This window comes from Macaca mulatta, chromosome 11, assembly GCF_049350105.2.
Source record: "Macaca mulatta isolate MMU2019108-1 chromosome 11, T2T-MMU8v2.0, whole genome shotgun sequence".
NCBI classification, from domain to species: Eukaryota; Metazoa; Chordata; class Mammalia; order Primates; family Cercopithecidae; genus Macaca; species Macaca mulatta.
Genome location: NC_133416.1, coordinates 42,298,653 through 42,320,210, shown reverse-complemented (window position 1 = coordinate 42,320,210; position 21,558 = coordinate 42,298,653).

Genomic DNA, 21,558 nt, shown 5'->3' with positions numbered 1-21,558 from the left:
AGTCTTCAAAGGGATCCGAAATATCTGTTCTCAGATTCCACAGAAAGAAGGCTAGCAAACAGATCAACGAAATACAGATGTAACTCTGTGAGATGAATTTACAGAACACAAAGCACTTTCTCAGAAAGCTTCTTTCCAGATTTCATCTGAGGATATTTCCTTTTTCACCATAGCCCTCTATGGGCTTCCAATTATCACTTTGCCAATTCCACAAGAACTGTCTTAGCGAAAGCCTTCTTGAGGGGAAAGCTGTAACTCTGTGAGATGATTTCACAGAACACAAAGAAGTTTCTCAGAAAGCTTCTTTCTCTTTGTTATCGAAGGATATTTCCTTTGGCCCTATAGTATTCAAAGGGATCCGAAATATCTGTTCTCAGATTGCACAGGAAGAAGGCTAGCCAAGAGATCCACGAAATAAAGATGTAACTCTGTGAGATGCATTAACAGAACACTAAACAGTTTCTCAGAAAGCTTCTTTCCAGATTTCATCTGAGGATATTTCCTTTTTCACCATAGCCCTCTATGGGCTTCCAAATATCACTTTGCCAATTCCACAAGAACTGTCTTAGCGAAAGGCTACTTGAGGGGAAAGCTGTAACTCTGTGAGATGATTTCACAGAACACAAACAAGTTTCTCAGAAAGCTTCTTTCTCTTTGTTATCGAAGGATATTTCCTTTGGCCCTATAGTCTTCAAAGGGATCCGAAATATCTGTTCTCAGATTCCACAGAAAGAAGGCTAGCAAAGAGATCCACGAAATACAGATGTAACTCTGTGAGATGAATTCACAGAACACTAAGCAGTTTCTCAGAAAGCTTCTTTCCAGATTTCATCTGAGGATATTTATTTTTTCACCATAGCCCTCTACGGGCTTCCAAATATCACTTTGCCATTTTCACGAGAACTGTCTTAGCGAAAGGCTTCTTGAGGGGAAAGCTGTAACTCTGTGAGATGATTTCACAGAACACAAAGAAGTTTCTCAGAAAGCTTCTTTCTCTTTGTTATCGGAGGATATTTCCTTTGGCCCAATAGTCTTAAAAGGGATCCGAAATATCTGTTCTCAGATTCCACAGAAAGAAGGCTAGCAAAGAGATCCAAGAAATACAGATGTAACTCTGTGAGATGATTTCACAGAACACTAAGCAGTTTCTCAGATGGCTTCTTTCCAGATTTCATCTGAGGATATTTCCTTTTTCACCGTAGCCCTCTATGGGCTTCCACATATCACTTTGCCAATTCCACAAGAACTGTCTTAGCGAAAGGCTTCTTGAGGGGAAAGCTGTAACTCTGTGAGAGGATTTCACAGAACACAAAGAAGTTTCTCAGAAAGCTTCTTTCTCTTTGTTATCGGAGGATATTTCCTTTGGCCCTATAGTCTTCAAAGGGATCCGAAATATCTGTTCTCAGATTCCACAGAAATAAGGCTAGCAAAGAGATATAGGAAACACAGATGTAACTCTGTGAGATGAATTAACAGAACACTAAGCACTTTCTCAGAAAGCTTCTTTCCAGATTTCATCTGAGGATATTTGCTTTTTCACCATAGCCCTCTAAGGGCTTTCAAATATCACTTTGCCAATTCCACAAGAACTGTCTTAGCGAAACGCTTCTTGAGGGGAAAGCTGTAACTCTGTGAGAGGATTTCACAGAACACAAAGAAGTTTCTCAGAAAGCTTCTTTCTCTTTGTTATCGGAGGATATTTCCTTTGGCCCTATAGTCTTCAAAGGCATCCGAAATATCTCTTCTCAGATTCCACAAAAATAAGGCTAGCAAAGAGATATAGGAAACACAGATGTAACTCTGTGAGATGAATTAACAGAACACTAAGCACTTTCTCAGAGAGCTTCTTTCCAGATTTCATCTGAGGATATTTGCTTTTTCACCATAGCCCTCTATGGGCTTTCAAATATCACTTTGCCAATTCCACAAGAACTGTCTTAGCGAAAGGCTTCTTGAGGGGAAAGCTGTAACTCTGTGAGATGATTTCACAGAACACAAAGAAGTTTCTCAGAAAGCTTCTTTCTCTTTGTTATCGGAGGATATTTCCTTGGCCCAATAGTCTTCAAAGGGATCCGAAATATCTGTTCTCAGATTCCACAGAAAGAAGGCTAGCAAAGAGATCTACGAAACACAGATGTAACTCTGTGAGATGAATTCACAGAACACTAAGCAGTTTCTCAGAAAGCTTCTTTCCAGATTTCATCTGAGGATATTTCCTTTTTCACCATAGCCCTCTATGGGCTTCCAAATATCACTTTGCCAATTCCACAAGAACTGTCTTAGCGAAAGGCTTCTTGAGGGGAAAGCTGTAACTCTGTGAAATGATTTCACAGAACACAAAGAAGTTTCTCAGAAAGCTTCTTTCTCTTTGTTATTGGAGGATATTTCCTTTGGACCTATAGTCTTCAAAGGGATCCGAAATATCTGTTCTCAGATTCCACAGAAATAAGGCCAGCAAAGAGATCCACGAAATACAGATGTAACTCTGTGAGTGGAAGTCACACATCACAGAGCAGTTTCTCAGAAAGCTTCTTTCCAGATTTCATCCGAGAATATTTCCTTTTTCACAATAGCCCTTTATGGGCTTCCAAATATCACTTTGCCATTTGCACAAGAACTGTCATAGCGAAAGGCTTCTTGAGGGGAAAGCTGAAACTCTGTGAGGTGATTTCACAGAACACAAAGAAGTTTCTCAGAAAGCTTCTTTCTCTTTGTTATCGGAGGATATTTCCTTTGGCCCTATGTTCTTCAAAGGGATCCGAATTATCTGTTCTCAGATTCCACAGAAAGAAGGCTAGCAAAGAGTTCCACGAAACTCAGATGTAACTCTGTGAGATCAATTAACAGAACACTAATCAGTTTCTCAGAAAGCTTCTTTCCAGATTTCATCTGAGGATATTTCTTTTTTCACCATAGCCCTCTATGGGCTTCCAAATATCACTTTGCCAATTCCACAAGAACAGTCTTAGCGAAAGGCTTCTTGAGGGGAAAGCTGTAACTCTGTGAGATGATTTCACAGAACACAAAGAAGTTTCTCAGAAAGCTTCTTTCTCTTTGTTATCGGAGGATATTTCCTTTGGCCCTATAGTCTTCAAAGGGATCCGAAATATCTGTTCTCAGATTCCACAGAAAGAAGGCTAGCAAACAGATCAACGAAATACAGATGTAACTCTGTGAGATGAATTAACAGAACACAAAGCAGTTTCTCAGAAAGCTTCTTTCCAGATTTCATCTGAGGATATTTCCTTTTTCACCATAGCCCTCTATGGGCTTCCAATTATCACTTTGCCAATTCCACAAGAACTGTCTTAGCGAAAGCCTTCTTGAGGGGAAAGCTGTAACTCTGTGAGATGATTTCACAGAACACAAAGAAGTTTCTCAGAAAGCTTCTTTCTCTTTGTTATCGGAGGATATTTCCTTTGGCCCTATAGTCTTCAAAGGGATCCGAAATATCTGTTCTCAGATTCCACAGGAAGAAGGCTAGCAAAGAGATCCACGAAATACAGATGTAACTCTGTGAGATGAATTAACAGAACACTAAACATTTTCTCAGAAAGCTTCCTTCCAGATTTCATCTGAGGATATTTCCTTTTTCACCATAGCCCTCTATGGGCTTCCAAATATCACTTTGCCAATTCCACAAGAACTGTCTTAGCGAAAGGCTTCTTGAGGGGAAAGATGTAACTCTGTGAGATGATTTCACAGAACACAAACAAGTTTCTCAGAAAGCTTCTTTCTCTTTGTTATCGTAGGATATTTCCTTTGGCCCTATAGTCTTCAAAGGGATCCGAAATATCTGTTCTCAGATTCCACAGAAAGAAGGCTAGCAAAGAGATCCACGAAATACAGATGTAACTCTGTGAGATGAATTCACAGAACACTAAGCAGTTTCTCAGAAAGCTTCTTTCCAGATTTCATCTGAGGATAATTATTTTTTCACCATAGCCCTCTACGGGCTTCCAAATATCACTTTGCCATTTTCACGAGAACTGTCTTAGCGAAAGGCTTCTTGAGGGGAAAGCTGTAACTCTGTGAGATGATTTCACAGAACACAAAGAAGTTTCTCAGAAAGCTTCTTTCTCTTTGTTATCGGAGGATATTTCCTTGGCCCAATAGTCTTCAAAGGGATCCGAAATATCTGTTCTCAGATTCCACAGAAAGAAGGCTAGTAAAGAGATCTACGAAACACAGATGTAACTCTGTGAGATGAATTCACAGAACACTAAGCAGTTTCTCAGAAAGCTTCTTTCCAGATTTCATCTGAGGATATTTCCTTTTTCACCGTAGCCCTCTATGGGCTTCCAAATATCACTTTGCCAATTCCACAAGAACTGTCTTAGCGAAAGGCTTCTTGAGGGGAAAGCTGTAACTCTGTGAAATGATTTCACAGAACACAAAGAAGTTTCTCAGAAAGCTTTTTTCTCTTTGTTATTGGAGGATATTTCCTTTGGACCTATAGTCTTCAAAGGGATCCGAAATATCTGTTCTCAGATTCCACAGAAATAAGGCCAGCAAAGAGATCCACGAAATACAGATGTAACTCTATGAGTGGAAGTCACACATCACAGAGCAGTTTCTCAGAAAGCTTCTTTCCAGATTTCATCCGAGAATATTTCCTTTTTCACAATAGCCCTTTATGGGCTTCCAAATATCACCTTGCCAATTGCACAAGAACTGTCATAGCGAAAGGCTTCTTGAGGGGAAAGCTGAAACTCTGTGAGATGATTTCACAGAACACAAAGAAGTTTCTCAGAAAGCTTCTTTCTCTTTGTTATCGGAGGATATTTCCTTTGGCCCTATGGTCTTCAAAGGGATCCGAAATATCTGTTCTCAGATTCCACAGAAAGAAGGCGAGCAAAGAGTTCCACGAAACTCAGATGTAACTCTGTGAGATCAATTAACAGAACACTAATCAGTTTCTCAGAAAGCTTCTTTCCAGATTTCATCTGAGGATATTTCTTTTTTCACCATAGCCCTCTATGGGCTTCCAAATATCACTTTGCCAATTCCACAAGAACAGTCTTAGCGAAAGGCTTCTTGAGGGGAAAGCTGTAACTCTGTGAGATGATTTCACAGAACACAAACAAGTTTCTCAGAAAGCTTCTTTCTCTTTGTTATCGTAGGATATTTCCTTTGGCCCTATAGTCTTCAAAGGGATCCGAAATATCTGTTCTCAGATTCCACAGAAAGAAGGCTAGCAAAGAGATCCACGAAATACAGATGTAACTCTGTGAGATGAATTCACAGAACACTAAGCAGTTTCTCAGAAAGCTTCTTTCCAGATTTCATCTGAGGATAATTATTTTTTCACCATAGCCCTCTACGGGCTTCCAAATATCACTTTGCCATTTTCACGAGAACTGTCTTAGCGAAAGGCTTCTTGAGGGGAAAGCTGTAACTCTGTGAGATGATTTCACAGAACACAAAGAAGTTTCTCAGAAAGCTTCTTTCTCTTTGTTATCGGAGGATATTTCCTTTGGCCCTATAGTCTTCAAAGGGATCCGAAATATCTGTTCTCAGATTCCACAGAAAGAAGGCTAACAAAGAGAGCCACGAAATACAGATGTAACTCCGTGAGCTGAATTCACAGAACACTAAGCAGTTTCTCAGAAAGCCTCTTTCCAGATTTCATCTGAGGATATTTCCTTTTTCACCATAGCCCTCTATGGGCTTCCAAATATTACTATGCCAACTCCACAAGAACTGTCTTAGCGAAAGGCTTCTTGAGGGGAAAGCTGTAACTCTGTGAGAGGATTTCACAGAACACAAAGAAGTTTCTCAGAAAGCTTCTTTCTCTTTGTTATCGGAGGATATTTCCTTTGGCCCTATGGTCTTCAAAGGGATCCGAAATATCTGTTCTCAGATTCCACAGAAATAAGGCTAGCAAAGAGATATAGGAAACACAGATGTAACTCTGTGAGATGAATTAACAGAACACTAAGCACTTTCTCAGAAAGCTTCTTTCCAGATTTCATCTGAGGATATTTGCTTTTTCACCATTGCCCTCTATGGGCTTTCAAATATCACATTGCCAATTCCAGAAGAACTGTCTTAGCGAAAGGCTTCTTGAGGGGAAAGCTGTAACTCTGTGAGATGATATCACAGAACACAAAGAAGTTTCTCAGAAAGCTTCTTTCTCTTTGTTATCGGAGGATATTTCCTTTGGCCCTATAGTCTTCAAAGGGATCCGAAATATCTGTTCTCAGATTTCACAGAAATAAGGCTAGCAAAGAGATCTACGAAACACAGATGTAACTCTGTGAGATGAATTCACAGAACACTAAGCAGTTTCTCGGAAAGCTTCTTTCCAGATTTCATCTGAGGATATTTCCTTTTTCACCATAGCCCTCTATGGGCTTCCAAATATCACTTTGCCTATTCCACAAGAACTGTCTTAGCGAAAGGCTTCTTGAGGCTAAAGCTGTAACTCTGTGAGATGATTTCACAGAACACAAAGAAGTTTCTCAGAAAGCTTCTTTCTCTTTGTTATCGGAGGATATTTCCTTTGGCCCTATAGTCTTCAAAGGGATCCGAAATATCTGTTCTCAGATTCCACAGAAAGAAGGCTAGCAAAGAGATCCACGAAATACAGATGTAACTCTGTGAGTGGAAGTCACACATCGCAGAGCAGTTTCTCAGAAAGATTCTTTCCAGATTTCATCTGAGAATATTTCCTTTTTCACCATAGCCCTTTATGTTTTTCCAAATATCACTTTGCCAATTCCACAAGTACTGTCTTAGCGAAAGGCTTCTTGATGGGAAAGCTGTAACTCTGTGAGATGATTTCACAGAACACAAAGAAGTTTCTCAGAAAGCTTCTTTCTCTTTGTTATCGGAGGATATTTCCTTTGGCCCTATAGTCTTCAAAGGGATCCGAAATATCTGTTCTCAGATTCCACAGAAATAAGGCTAGCAAAGAGATCCACGAAATACAGATGTAACTCTGTGAGATGAATTCACAGAACACTAAGCAGTTTCTCAGAAAACTTCCTTCCAGATTTCATCTGAGGATATTTCCTTTTTCACCATAGCCATCTATGGGATTCCAAATATCACTTTGCCAATTCCACAAAAACTGTCTTAGCGAAAGGCTTCTTTGGGGGAAAGCTGGAACTCTGTGAGATGATTTCACAGAACGCAAAGAAGTTTCTCAGAAAGCTTCTTGCTGTTTGTTATCTGAGGATATTTCCTTTGGCCCTATAGTCTTCAAAGGGATCCGAAATATCTGTTCTCAGATTCCACAGAAAAAAGGCTAGCAAAGAGACCCACGAAATACAGATGTAAATCTGAGAGTGGAAGTCACACATCACAGAGCAGTTTCTCAGAAAGCTTCTTTCCAGATTTCATCTGAGGATATTTCCTTTTTCACCATTGCCCTCTATGGGCTTCCAAATATCACTTTGCCAATTCCACAAGAACTGTCTTAGCGAAAGGCTTCTTGAGGGGAAAGCTGTAACTCTGTGAAATGATTTCACAGAACACAAAGAAGTTTCTCAGAAAGCTTCTTTCTCTTTGTTATTGGAGGATATTTCCTTTGGACCTATAGTCTTCAAAGGGATCCGAAATATCTGTTCTCAGATTCCACAGAAATAAGGCCAGCAAAGAGATCCACGAAATACAGATGTAACTCTGTGAGTGGAAGTCACACATCACAGAGCAGTTTCTCAGAAAGCTTCTTTCCAGATTTCATCCGAGAATATTTCCTTTTTCACAATAGCCCTTTATGGGCTTCCAAATATCACTTTGCCATTTGCACAAGAACTGTCATAGCGAAAGGCTTCTTGAGGGGAAAGCTGAAACTCTGTGAGGTGATTTCACAGAACACAAAGAAGTTTCTCAGAAAGCTTCTTTCTCTTTGTTATCGGAGGATATTTCCTTTGGCCCTATGGTCTTCAAAGGGATCCGAATTATCTGTTCTCAGATTCCACAGAAAGAAGGCTAGCAAAGAGTTCCACGAAACTCAGATGTAACTCTGTGAGATCAATTAACAGAACACTAATCAGTTTCTCAGAAAGCTTCTTTCCAGATTTCATCTGAGGATATTTCTTTTTTCACCATAGCCCTCTATGGGCTTCCAAATATCACTTTGCAAATTCCACAAGAACAGTCTTAGCGAAAGGCTTCTTGAGGGGAAAGCTGTAACTCTGTGAGATGATTTCACAGAACACAAAGAAGTTTCTCAGAAAGCTTCTTTCTCTTTGTTATCGGAGGATATTTCCTTTGGCCCTATAGTCTTCAAAGGGATCCGAAATATCTGTTCTCAGATTCCACAGAAAGAAGGCTAGCAAACAGATCAACGAAATACAGATGTAACTCTGTGAGATGAAGTAACAGAACACAAAGCAGTTTCTCAGAAAGCTTCTTTCCAGATTTCATCTGAGGATATTTCCTTTTTCACCATAGCCCTCTATGGGCTTCCAATTATCACTTTGCCAATTCCACAAGAACTGTCTTAGCGAAAGCCTTCTTGAGGGGAAAGCTGTAACTCTGTGAGATGATTTCACAGAACACAAAGAAGTTTCTCAGAAAGCTTCTTTCTCTTTGTTATCGGAGGATATTTCCTTTGGCCCTATAGTCTTCAAAGGGATCCGAAATATCTGTTCTCAGATTCCACAGGAAGAAGGCTAGCAAAGAGATCCACGAAATACAGATGTAACTCTGTGAGATGAATTAACAGAACACTAAACAGTTTCTCAGAAAGCTTCCTTCCAGATTTCATCTGAGGATATTTCCTTTTTCACCATAGCCCTCTATGGGCTTCCAAATATCACTTTGCCAATTCCACAAGAACTGTCTTAGCGAAAGGCTTCTTGAGGGGAAAGATGTAACTCTGTGAGATGATTTCACAGAACACAAACAAGTTTCTCAGAAAGCTTCTTTCTCTTTGTTATCGTAGGATATTTCCTTTGGCCCTATAGTCTTCAAAGGGATCCGAAATATCTGTTCTCAGATTCCACAGAAAGAAGGCTAGCAAAGAGATCCACGAAATACAGATGTAACTCTGTGAGATGAATTCACAGAACACTAAGCAGTTTCTCAGAAAGCTTCTTTCCAGATTTCATCTGAGGATAATTATTTTTTCACCATAGCCCTCTACGGGCTTCCAAATATCACTTTGCCATTTTCACGAGAACTGTCTTAGCGAAAGGCTTCTTGAGGGGAAAGCTGTAACTCTGTGAGATGATTTCACAGAACACAAAGAAGTTTCTCAGAAAGCTTCTTTCTCTTTGTTATCGGAGGATATTTCCTTGGCCCAATAGTCTTCAAAGGGATCCGAAATATCTGTTCTCAGATTCCACAGAAAGAAGGCTAGTAAAGAGATCTACGAAACACAGATGTAACTCTGTGAGATGAATTCACAGAACACTAAGCAGTTTCTCAGAAAGCTTCTTTCCAGATTTCATCTGAGGATATTTCCTTTTTCACCGTAGCCCTCTATGGGCTTCCAAATATCACTTTGCCAATTCCACAAGAACTGTCTTAGCGAAAGGCTTCTTGAGGGGAAAGCTGTAACTCTGTGAAATGATTTCACAGAACACAAAGAAGTTTCTCAGAAAGCTTTTTTCTCTTTGTTATTGGAGGATATTTCCTTTGGACCTATAGTCTTCAAAGGGATCCGAAATATCTGTTCTCAGATTCCACAGAAATAAGGCCAGCAAAGAGATCCACGAAATACAGATGTAACTCTATGAGTGGAAGTCACACATCACAGAGCAGTTTCTCAGAAAGCTTCTTTCCAGATTTCATCCGAGAATATTTCCTTTTTCACAATAGCCCTTTATGGGCTTCCAAATATCACCTTGCCAATTGCACAAGAACTGTCATAGCGAAAGGCTTCTTGAGGGGAAAGCTGAAACTCTGTGAGATGATTTCACAGAACACAAAGAAGTTTCTCAGAAAGCTTCTTTCTCTTTGTTATCGGAGGATATTTCCTTTGGCCCTATGGTCTTCAAAGGGATCCGAAATATCTGTTCTCAGATTCCACAGAAAGAAGGCTAGCAAAGAGTTCCACGAAACTCAGATGTAACTCTGTGAGATCAATTAACAGAACACTAATCAGTTTCTCAGAAAGCTTCTTTCCAGATTTCATCTGAGGATATTTCTTTTTTCACCATAGCCCTCTATGGGCTTCCAAATATCACTTTGCCAATTCCACAAGAACAGTCTTAGCGAAAGGCTTCTTGAGGGGAAAGCTGTAACTCTGTGAGATGATTTCACAGAACACAAACAAGTTTCTCAGAAAGCTTCTTTCTCTTTGTTATCGTAGGATATTTCCTTTGGCCCTATAGTCTTCAAAGGGATCCGAAATATCTGTTCTCAGATTCCACAGAAAGAAGGCTAGCAAAGAGATCCACGAAATACATATGTAACTCTGTGAGATGAATTCACAGAACACTAAGCAGTTTCTCAGAAAGCTTCTTTCCAGATTTCATCTGAGGATAATTATTTTTTCACCATAGCCCTCTACGGGCTTCCAAATATCACTTTGCCATTTTCACGAGAACTGTCTTAGCGAAAGGCTTCTTGAGGGGAAAGCTGTAACTCTGTGAGATGATTTCACAGAACACAAAGAAGTTTCTCAGAAAGCTTCTTTCTCTTTGTTATCGGAGGATATTTCCTTTGGCCCTATAGTCTTCAAAGGGATCCGAAATATCTGTTCTCAGATTCCACAGAAAGAAGGCTAACAAAGAGAGCCACGAAATACAGATGTAACTCCGTGAGCTGAATTCACAGAACACTAAGCAGTTTCTCAGAAAGCCTCTTTCCAGATTTCATCTGAGGATATTTCCTTTTTCACCATAGCCCTCTATGGGCTTCCAAATATTACTATGCCAACTCCACAAGAACTGTCTTAGCGAAAGGCTTCTTGAGGGGAAAGCTGTAACTCTGTGAGAGGATTTCACAGAACACAAAGAAGTTTCTCAGAAAGCTTCTTTCTCTTTGTTATCGGAGGATATTTCCTTTGGCCCTATAGTCTTCAAAGGGATCCGAAATATCTGTTCTCAGATTCCACAGAAATAAGGCTAGCAAAGAGATATAGGAAACACAGATGTAACTCTGTGAGATGAATTAACAGAACACTAAGCACTTTCTCAGAAAGCTTCTTTCCAGATTTCATCTGAGGATATTTGCTTTTTCACCATTGCCCTCTATGGGCTTTCAAATATCACATTGCCAATTCCAGAAGAACTGTCTTAGCGAAAGGCTTCTTGAGGGGAAAGCTGTAACTCTGTGAGATGATATCACAGAACACAAAGAAGTTTCTCAGAAAGCTTCTTTCTCTTTGTTATCGGAGGATATTTCCTTTGGCCCTATAGTCTTCAAAGGGATCCGAAATATCTGTTCTCAGATTTCACAGAAATAAGGCTAGCAAAGAGATCTACGAAACACAGATGTAACTCTGTGAGATGAATTCACAGAACACTAAGCAGTTTCTCGGAAAGCTTCTTTCCAGATTTCATCTGAGGATATTTCCTTTTTCACCATAGCCCTCTATGGGCTTCCAAATATCACTTTGCCTATTCCACAAGAACTGTCTTAGCGAAAGGCTTCTTGAGGCTAAAGCTGTAACTCTGTGAGATGATTTCACAGAACACAAAGAAGTTTCTCAGAAAGCTTCTTTCTCTTTGTTATCGGAGGATATTTCCTTTGGCCCTATAGTCTTCAAAGGGATCCGAAATATCTGTTCTCAGATTCCACAGAAAGAAGGCTAGCAAAGAGATCCACGAAATACAGATGTAACTCTGTGAGTGGAAGTCACACATCGCAGAGCAGTTTCTCAGAAAGATTCTTTCCAGATTTCATCTGAGAATATTTCCTTTTTCACCATAGCCCTTTATGTTTTTCCAAATATCACTTTGCCAATTCCACAAGTACTGTCTTACCGAAAGGCTTCTTGATGGGAAAGCTGTAACTCTGTGAGATGATTTCACAGAACACAAAGAAGTTTCTCAGAAAGCTTCTTTCTCTTTGTTATCGGAGGATATTTCCTTTGGCCCTATAGTCTTCAAAGGGATCCGAAATATCTGTTCTCAGATTCCACAGAAAGAAGGCTAGCAAAGAGATCCACGAAATACAGATGTAACTCTGTGAGATGAATTCACAGAACACTAAGCAGTTTCTCAGAAAACTTCCTTCCAGATTTCATCTGAGGATATTTCCTTTTTCACCATAGCCATCTATGGGATTCCAAATATCACTTTGCCAATTCCACAAAAACTGTCTTAGCGAAAGGCTTCTTTGGGGGAAAGCTGGAACTCTGTGAGATGATTTCACAGAACGCAAAGAAGTTTCTCAGAAAGCTTCTTTCTGTTTGTTATCTGAGGATATTTCCTTTGGCCCTATAGTCTTCAAAGGGATCCGAAATATCTGTTCTCAGATTCCACAGAAATAAGGCTAGCAAAGAGACCCACGAAATACAGATGTAAATCTGAGAGTGGAAGTCACACATCACAGAGCAGTTTCTCAGAAAGCTTCTTTCCAGATTTCATCTGAGGATATTTCCTTTTTCACCATTACCCTCTATGGGCTTCCAAATATCACTTTGCCAATTCCACAAGAACTGTCTTAGCGAAAGGCTTCTTCAGGGAAAAGCTGTAACTCTGTGACATGATTTCACAGAACACAAAGAAGTTTCTCAGAAAGATTCTTTCTCTTTGTTATCGGAGGATATTTCCTTTGGCCCTATGTTCTTCAAAGGGATCCGAAATATCTGTTCTCAGATTCCACAGAAAGAAGGCTAGCAAAGAGATCCACGAAATACAGATGTAACTCTGTGAGATGAATTCACAGAACACTAAGCAGTTTCTCAGAAAGCTTCTTTGCAGATTTCATCTGAGGATATTTCCTTTTTCACCATAGCCCTCTATCTGTTTCAAAATATCACTTTGCCAATTCCACAAGAACTGTCTTAGCGAAAGGCTTCTTGAGGGGAAAGGTGTAACTCAGTGAGATGTTTTCACAGAACACAAAGAAGTTTCTAGAAAGCTTCTTTCTCCTTGTTATCGGAGGATATTACCTTTGATCCTATAGTCTTCAAAGGGATCGGAAATATCTGTTCTCAGATAGCACAGAAATAAGGCTAGCAAAGAGATCTACGAAACACAGAGGTAACTCTGTGAGATGAATTAACAGAACACTAAGCACTTTCTCAGAAAGCTTCTTTCCAGATTTCATCTGAGGATATTTGCTTTTTCACCATAGCCCTCTATGGGCTTTCAAATATCACTTTGCCAATTCCACAAGAACTGTCTTTGCGAAAGGCTTCTTGAGGGGAAATCTGTATCTCTGTGAGATGGTTTCACACAACACAAAGAAGTTTCTCAGAAAGCTTCTTTCTCTTTGTTATCGGAGGATATTTCCTTTGGCCCAATAGTCTTCAAAGGGATCCGAAATATCTGTTCTCAGATTCCACAGAAAGAAGGCTAGCAAAGAGATCTACGAAACACAGATGTAACTCTGTGAGATGAATTCACAGAACACTAAGCAGTTTCTCAGAAAGCTTCTTTCCAGATTTCATCTGAGGATATTTCCTTTTTCACCGTAGCCCTCTATGGGCTTCCAAATATCACTTTGCCAATTCCACAAGAACTGTCTTAGCGAAAGGCTTCTTGAGGGGAAAGCTGTAACTCTGTGAGATGATTTCACAGAACACAAAGAAGTTTCTCAGAAAGCTTCTTTCTCTTTGTTATTGGAGGATATTTCCTTTGGACCTATAGTATTCAAAGGGATCCGAAATATCTGTTCTCAGATTCCACACAAATAAGGCCAGCAAAGAGATCCACGAAATACAGATGTAACACTGTGAGTGGAAGTCACACATCACAGAGCAGTTTCTCAGAAAGCTTCTTTCCAGATTTCATCCGAGAATATTTCCTTTTTCACAATAGCCCTTTATGGGCTTCCAAATATCACTTTGCCAATTCCACAAGAACTGTCATAGCGAAAGGCTTCTTGAGGGGAAAGCTGAAACTCTGTGAGATGATTTCACAGAACACAAAGAAGTTTCTCAGAAAGCTTCTTGCTCTTTGTTATCGGAGGATATTTCCTTTGGCCCTATGGTCTTCAAAGGGATCCGAAATATCTGTTCTCAGATTCCACAGAAAGAAGGCTAGCAAAGAGATCCACGAAACTCAGATGTAACTCTGTGAGATCAATTAACAGAACACTAATCAGTTTCTCAGAAAGCTTCTTTCCAGATTTCATCTGAGGATATTTCTTTTTTCACCATAGCCCTCTATGGGCTTCGAAATATCACTTTGCCAATTCCACAAGAACTGTCTTAGCGAAAGGCTTCTTGAGGGGAAAGCTGTAACTCTGTGAGATGATTTCACAGAACACAAAGAAGTTTCTCAGAAAGCTTCTTTCTCTTTGTTATCGGAGGATATTTCCTTTGGCCCTATAGTCTTCAAAGGGATCCGAAATATCTGTTCTCAGATTCCACAGAAAGAAGGCTAGCAAACAGATCAACGAAATACAGATGTAACTCTGTGAGATGAATTAACAGAACACAAAGCAGTTTCTCAGAAAGCTTCTTTCCAGATTTCATCTGAGGATATTTCCTTTTTCACCATAGCCCTCTATGGGCTTCCAATTATCACTTTGCCAATTCCACAAGAACTGTCTTAGCGAAAGCCTTCTTGAGGGGAAAGCTGTAACTCTGAGAGATGATTTCACAGAACACAAAGAAGTTTCTCAGAAAGCTTCTTTCTCTTTGTTATCGGAGGATATTTCCTTTGGCCCTATAGTCTTCAAAGGTATCCGAAATATCTGTTCTCAGATTCCACAGGAAGAAGGCTAGCAAAGAGATCCACGAAATACAGATGTAACTCTGTGAGATGAATTAACAGAACACTAAACAGTTTCTCAGAAAGCTTCTTTCCAGATTTCATCTGAGGATATTTCCTTTTTCACCATAGCCCTCTATGGGCTTCCAAATCTCACTTTGCCAATTCCACAAGAAATGTCTTAGCGAAAGGCTTCTTGAGGGGAAAGCTGTAACTCTGTGAGATGATTTCACAGAACACAAAGAAGTTTCTCAGAAAGCTTCTTTCTCTTTGTTATCGGAGGATATTTCCTTTGGCCCTATAGTCTTCAAAGGGATCCGTAATATCTGTTCTCAGATTCCACAGAAAGAAGGCTAGCAAAGAGATCCACGAAATACAGATGTAACTCTGTGAGATGAATTCACAGAACACTAAGCAGTTTCTCAGAAAGCTTCTTTCCAGATTTCATCTGAGGATATTTATTTTTTCACCATAGCCTTCTAAGGGTTTCCAAATATCACTTTGCCATTTCCACGAGAACTGTCTTAGCGAAAGGCTACTTGAAGGGAAAGCTGTAACTCTGTGAGATGATTTCACAGAACACAAAGAAGTTTCTCAGAAAGCTTCTTTCTCTTTGTTATCGGAGGATATTTCCTTTGGCCCTATAGTCTTTAAGGGATCCGAAATATCTGTTCTCAGATTCCACAGAAAGAAGGCTAGCAAAGAGATCCACGAAATACAGATGTAACTCTGTGAGATGAATTCACAGAACACTAAGCAGTTTCTCAGAAAGCTTCTTTCCAGATTTCATCTGAGGATATTTCCTTTTTCACCATAGCCCTCTATGGGCTTCCAAATATCACTTTGCCAATTCCACAAGAACTGTGTTAGCGAAAGGCTTCTTGAGGGGAATGCTATAACTCTGTGAGATGATTTCACAGAACACAAAGAAGTTACTCAGAAAGCTTCTTTCTCTTTGTTATCGGAGGATATTTCCTTTGGCCCTATAGTCTTTAAGGGATCCGAAATATCTGTTCTCAGATTCCACAGAAAGAAGGCTAGCAAAGAGATCCACGAAATACAGATGTAACTCTGTGAGATGAATTAACAGAACACTAAACAGTTTCTCAGAAAGCTTCTTTCCAGATTTCATCTGAGGATATTTCCTTTTTCACCATAGCCCTCTATGGGCTTCCAAATCTCACTTTGCCAATTCCACAAGAAATGTCTTAGCGAAAGGCTTCTTGAGGGGAAAGCTGTAACTCTGTGAGATGATTTCACAGAACACAAACAAGTTTCTCAGAAAGCTTCTTTCTCTTTGTTATCGGAGGATATTTCCTTTGGCCCTATAGTCTTCAAAGGGATCCGTAATATCTGTTCTCAGATTCCACAGAAAGAAGGCTAGCAAAGAGATCCACGAAATACAGATGTAACTCTGTGAGATGAATTCACAGAACACTAAGCAGTTTCTCAGAAAGCTTCTTTCCAGATTTCATCTGAGGATATTTATTTTTTCACCATAGCCTTCTAAGGGTTTCCAAATATCACTTTGCCATTTCCACGAGAACTGTCTTAGCGAAAGGCTACTTGAAGGGAAAGCTGTAACTCTGTGAGATGATTTCACAGAACACAAAGAAGTTTCTCAGAAAGCTTCTTTCTCTTTGTTATCGGAGGATATTTCCTTTGGCCCTATAGTCTTTAAGGGATCCGAAATATCTGTTCTCAGATTCCACAGAAAGAAGGCTAGCAAAGAGATCCACGAAATACAGATGTAACTCTGTGAGATGAATTCACAGAACACTAAGCAGTTTCTCAGAAAGCTTCTTTCCAGATTTCATCTGAGGATATTTCCTTTTTCACCATAGCCCTCTATGGGCTTCCAAATATCACTTTGCCAATTCCACAAGAACTGTGTTAGCGAAAGGCTTCTTGAGGGGAATGCTATAACTCTGTGAGATGATTTCACAGAACACAAAGAAGTTACTCAGAAAGCTTCTTTCTCTTTGTTATCGGAGGATATTTCCTTTGGCCCTATAGTCTTTAAGGGATCCGAAATATCTGTTCTCAGATTCCACAGAAAGAAGGCTAGCAAAGAGATCCACGAAATACAGATGTAACTCTGTGAGATGAATTCACAGAACACTAAGCAGTTTCTCAGAAAGCTTCTTTCCAGATTTCATCTGAGGATATTTCCTTTTTCACCATAGCCCTCTATGGGCTTCCAATTATCACTTTGCCAATTCCACAAGAACTGTCTTAGCGAAAGCCTTCTTGAGGGGAAAGCTGTAACTCTGAGAGATGATTTCACAGAACACAAAGAAGTTTCTCAGAAAGCTTCTTTCTCTTTGTTATCGGAGGATATTTCCTTTGGCCCTATAGTCTTCAAAGGTATCCGAAATATCTGTTCTCAGATTCCACAGGAAGAAGGCTAGCAAAGAGATCCACGAAATACAGATGTAACTCTGTGAGATGAATTAACAGAACACTAAACAGTTTCTCAGAAAGCTTCTTTCCAGATTTCATCTGAGGATATTTCCTTTTTCACCATAGCCCTCTTTGGGCTTCCAAATCTCACTTTGCCAATTCCACAAGAAATGTCTTAGCGAAAGGCTTCTTGAGGGGAAAGCTGTAACTCTGTGAGATGATTTCACAGAACACAAACAAGTTTCTCAGAAAGCTTCTTTCTCTTTGTTATCGGAGGATATTTCCTTTGGCCCTATAGTTTTCAAAGGGATCCGTAATATCTGTTCTCAGATTCCACAGAAAGAAGGCTAGCAAAGAGATCCACGAAATACAGATGTAACTCTGTGAGATGAATTCACAGAACACTAAGCAGTTTCTCAGAAAGCTTCTTTCCAGATTTCATCTGAGGATATTTATTTTTTCACCATAGCCTTCTAAGGGTTTCCAAATATCACTTTGCCATTTCCACGAGAACTGTCTTAGCGAAAGGCTACTTGAAGGGAAAGCTGTAACTCTGTGAGATGATTTCACAGAACACAAAGAAGTTTCTCAGAAAGCTTCTTTCTCTTTGTTATCGGAGGATATTTCCTTTGGCCCTATAGTCTTTAAGGGATCCGAAATATCTGTTCTCAGATTCCACAGAAAGAAGGCTAGCAAAGAGATCCACGAAATACAGATGTAACTCTGTGAGATGAATTCACAGAACACTAAGCAGTTTCTCAGAAAGCTTCTTTCCAGATTTCATCTGAGGATATTTCCTTTTTCACCATAGCCCTCTATGGGCTTCCAAATATCACTTTGCCAATTCCACAAGAACTGTGTTAGCGAAAGGCTTCTTGAGGGGAATGCTATAACTCTGTGAGATGATTTCACAGAACACAAAGAAGTTACTCAGAAAGCTTCTTTCTCTTTGTTATCGGAGGATATTTCCTTTGGCCCTATAGTCTTTAAGGGATCCGAAATATCTGTTCTCAGATTCCACAGAAAGAAGGCTAGCAAAGAGATCCACGAAATACAGATGTAACTCTGTGAGATGAATTCACAGAACACTAAGCAGTTTCTCAGAAAGCTTCTTTCCAGATTTCATCTGAGGACATTTCCTTTTTCACCATAGCCCTCTATGGGCTTCCAAATATCACTTTGCCAATTCCACAAGAACTGTCTTAGCGAAAGGCTTCTTGAGGGGAAAGCTATAACTCTGTGAGATGATTTCACAGAACACAAAGAAGTTTCTCAGAAAGCTTCTTTCTCTTTGTTATCGGAGGATATTTCCTTTGGCCCTATAGTCTTCAAAGGGATCCGAAATATCTGTTCTCAGATTCCACAGAAAGAAGGCTAGCAAAGAGATCGACGAAATACAGATGTAACTCTGTGAGATGAATTCAAAGAACACTAAGCAGTTTCTCAGAAAGCTTCTTTCCAGATTTCATCTGAGGATATTTCCTTTTTCACCATAGCCCTCTATGGGCTTCCAATTATCACTTTGCCAATTCCACAAGAACTGTCTTAGCGAAAGCCTTCTTGAGGGGAAAGCTGTAACTCTGTGAGATGATTTCACAGAACACAAAGAAGTTTCTCAGAAAGCTTCTTTCTCTTTGTTATCGGACGATATTTCCTTTGGCCCTATAGTCTTCAAAGGGATCCGAAATATCTGTTCTCAGATTGCACAGGAAGAAGGCTAGCCAAGAGATCCACGAAATAAAGATGTAACTCTGTGAGATGAATTAACAGAACACTAAACAGTTTCTCAGAAAGCTTCTTTCCAGATTTCATCTAAGGATATTTCCTTTTTCACCATAGCCCTCTATGGGCTTCCAAATATCACTTTGCCAATTCCACAAGAACTGTCTTAGCGAAAGGCTTCTTGAGGGAAAGCTGTAACTCTGTGAGATGATTTCACAGAACACAAACAAGTTTCCCAGAAAGCTTCTTTCTCTTTGTTATCGAAGGATATTTCCTTTGGCCCTATAGTCTTCAAAGGGATCCGAAATATCTGTTCTCAGATTCCACAGAAAGAAGGCTAGCAAAGAGATCCACGAAATACAGATGTAACTCTGTGAGATGAATTCACAGAACACTAAGCAGTTTCTCAGAAAGCTTCTTTCCAGATTTCATCTGAGGATATTTATTTTTTCACCATAGCCCTCTACGGGCTTCCAAATATCACTTTGCCATTTTCACGAGAACTGTCTTAGCGAAAGGCTTCTTGAGGGGAAAGCTGTAACTCTGTGAGATGATTTCACAGAACACAAAGAAGTTTCTCAGAAAGCTTCTTTCTCTTTGTTATCGGAGGATATTTCCTTTGGCCCTATAGTCTTCAAAGGGATCCGAAATATCTGTTCTCAGATTCCACAGAAAGAAGGCTAGCAAAGAGATCCAAGAAATACAGATGTAACTCTGTGAGATGAATTCACAGAACACTAAGCAGTTTCTCAGATGGCTTCTTTCCAGATTTCATCTGAGGATATTTCCTTTTTCACCGTAGCCCTCTATGGGCTTCCAAATATCACTTTGCCAATTCCACAAGAACTGTCTGAGCGAAAGGCTTCTTGAGGGGAAAGCTGTAACTCTGTGAGAGGATTTCACAGAACACAAAGAAGTTTCTCAGAAAGCTTCTTTCTCTTTGTTATCGGAGGATATTTCCTTTGGCCCTATAGTCTTCAAAGGGATCCGAAATATCTGTTCTCAGATTCCACAGAAATAAGGCTAGCAAAGAGATATAGGAAACACAGACGTAACTCTGTGAGATGAATTAACAGAACACTAAGCACTTTCTCAGAAAGCTTCTTTCCAGATTTCATCTGAGGATATTTGCTTTTTCACCATAGCCCTCTATGGGCTTTCAAATATCACTTTGCCAATTCCACAAGAACTGACTTAGCGAAAGGCTTCTTGAGGGGAAAGCTGTAACTCTGTGAGAGGATTTCACAGAACACAAAGAAGTTTCTCAGAAAGCTTCTTTCTCTTTGTTATCGGAGGATATTTCCTTTGGCCCTATAGTCTTCAAAGGCATCCGAAATATCTGTTCTCAGATTCCACAGAAATAAGGCTAGCAAAGAGATCTACGAAACACAGATGTAACTCTGTGAGATGAATTAACAGAACACTAAGCACTTTCTCAGAAAGCTTCTTTCCAGATTTCATCTGAGGATATTTGCTTTTTCACCATAGCCCTCTAAGGGCTTTCAAATATCACTTTGCCAATTCCACAAGAACTGTCTTAGCGAAAGGCTTTTTGAGGGGAAAGCTGTAACTCTGTGAGATGATTTCACAGAACACAAAGAAGTTTCTCAGAAAGCTTCTTTCTCTTTGTTATCGGAGCATATTTCCTTTGGCCCAATAGTCTTCTAAGGGATCCGAAATATCTGTTCTCAGATTCCACAGAAAGAAGGCTAGCAAAGAGATCTACGAAACACAGATGTAACTCTGTGAGATGAATTCACAGAACACTAAGCAGTTTCTCAGAAAGCTTCTTTCCAGATTTCATCTGAGGATATTTCCTTTTTCACCGTAGCCCTCTATGGGCTTCCAAATATCACTTTGCCAATTCCACAAGAACTGTCTTAGCGAAAGGCTTCTTGAGGGGAAAGCTGTAACTCTGTGAAATGATTTCACAGAACACAAAGAAGTTTCTCAGAAAGCTTCTTTCTCTTTGTTATCGGAGGATATTTCCTTTGGCCCTATAGTCTTCAAAGGGATCCGAAATATCTGTTCTCAGATTCCACAGAAATAAGGCTGGCAAAGAGATATAGGAAACACAGATGTAACTCTGTGAGATGAAGTAACAGAACACCAAGCACTTTCTCAGAAAGCTTCTTTCCAGATTTCATCTGAGGATATTTGCTTTTTCACCATTGCCCTCTATGGGCTTTCAAATATCACTTTGCCAATTCCAGAAGAACTGTCTTAGCGAAAGGCTTCTTGAGGGGAAAGCTGTAACTCTGTGAGATGATATCACAGAACACAAAGAAGTTTCTCAGAAAGCTTCTTTCTCTTTGTTATCGGAGGATATTTCCTTTGGCCCTATAGTCTTCAAAGGGATCCGAAATATCTGTTCTCAGATTTCACAGAAATAAGGCTAGCAAAGAGATCTACGAAACACAGATGTAACTCTGTGAGATGAATTCACAGAACACTAAGCACTTTCTCAGAAAGCTTCTTTCCAGATTTCATCTGAGGATATTTCCTTTTTCACCGTAGCCCTCTATCTGTTTCAAAATATCACTTTGCCAATTCCACAAGAACTGTCTTAGCGAAAGGCTTCTTGAGGGGAAAGCTGTAACTCTGTGAAATGATTTCACAGAACACAAAGAAGTTTCTCAGAAAGCTT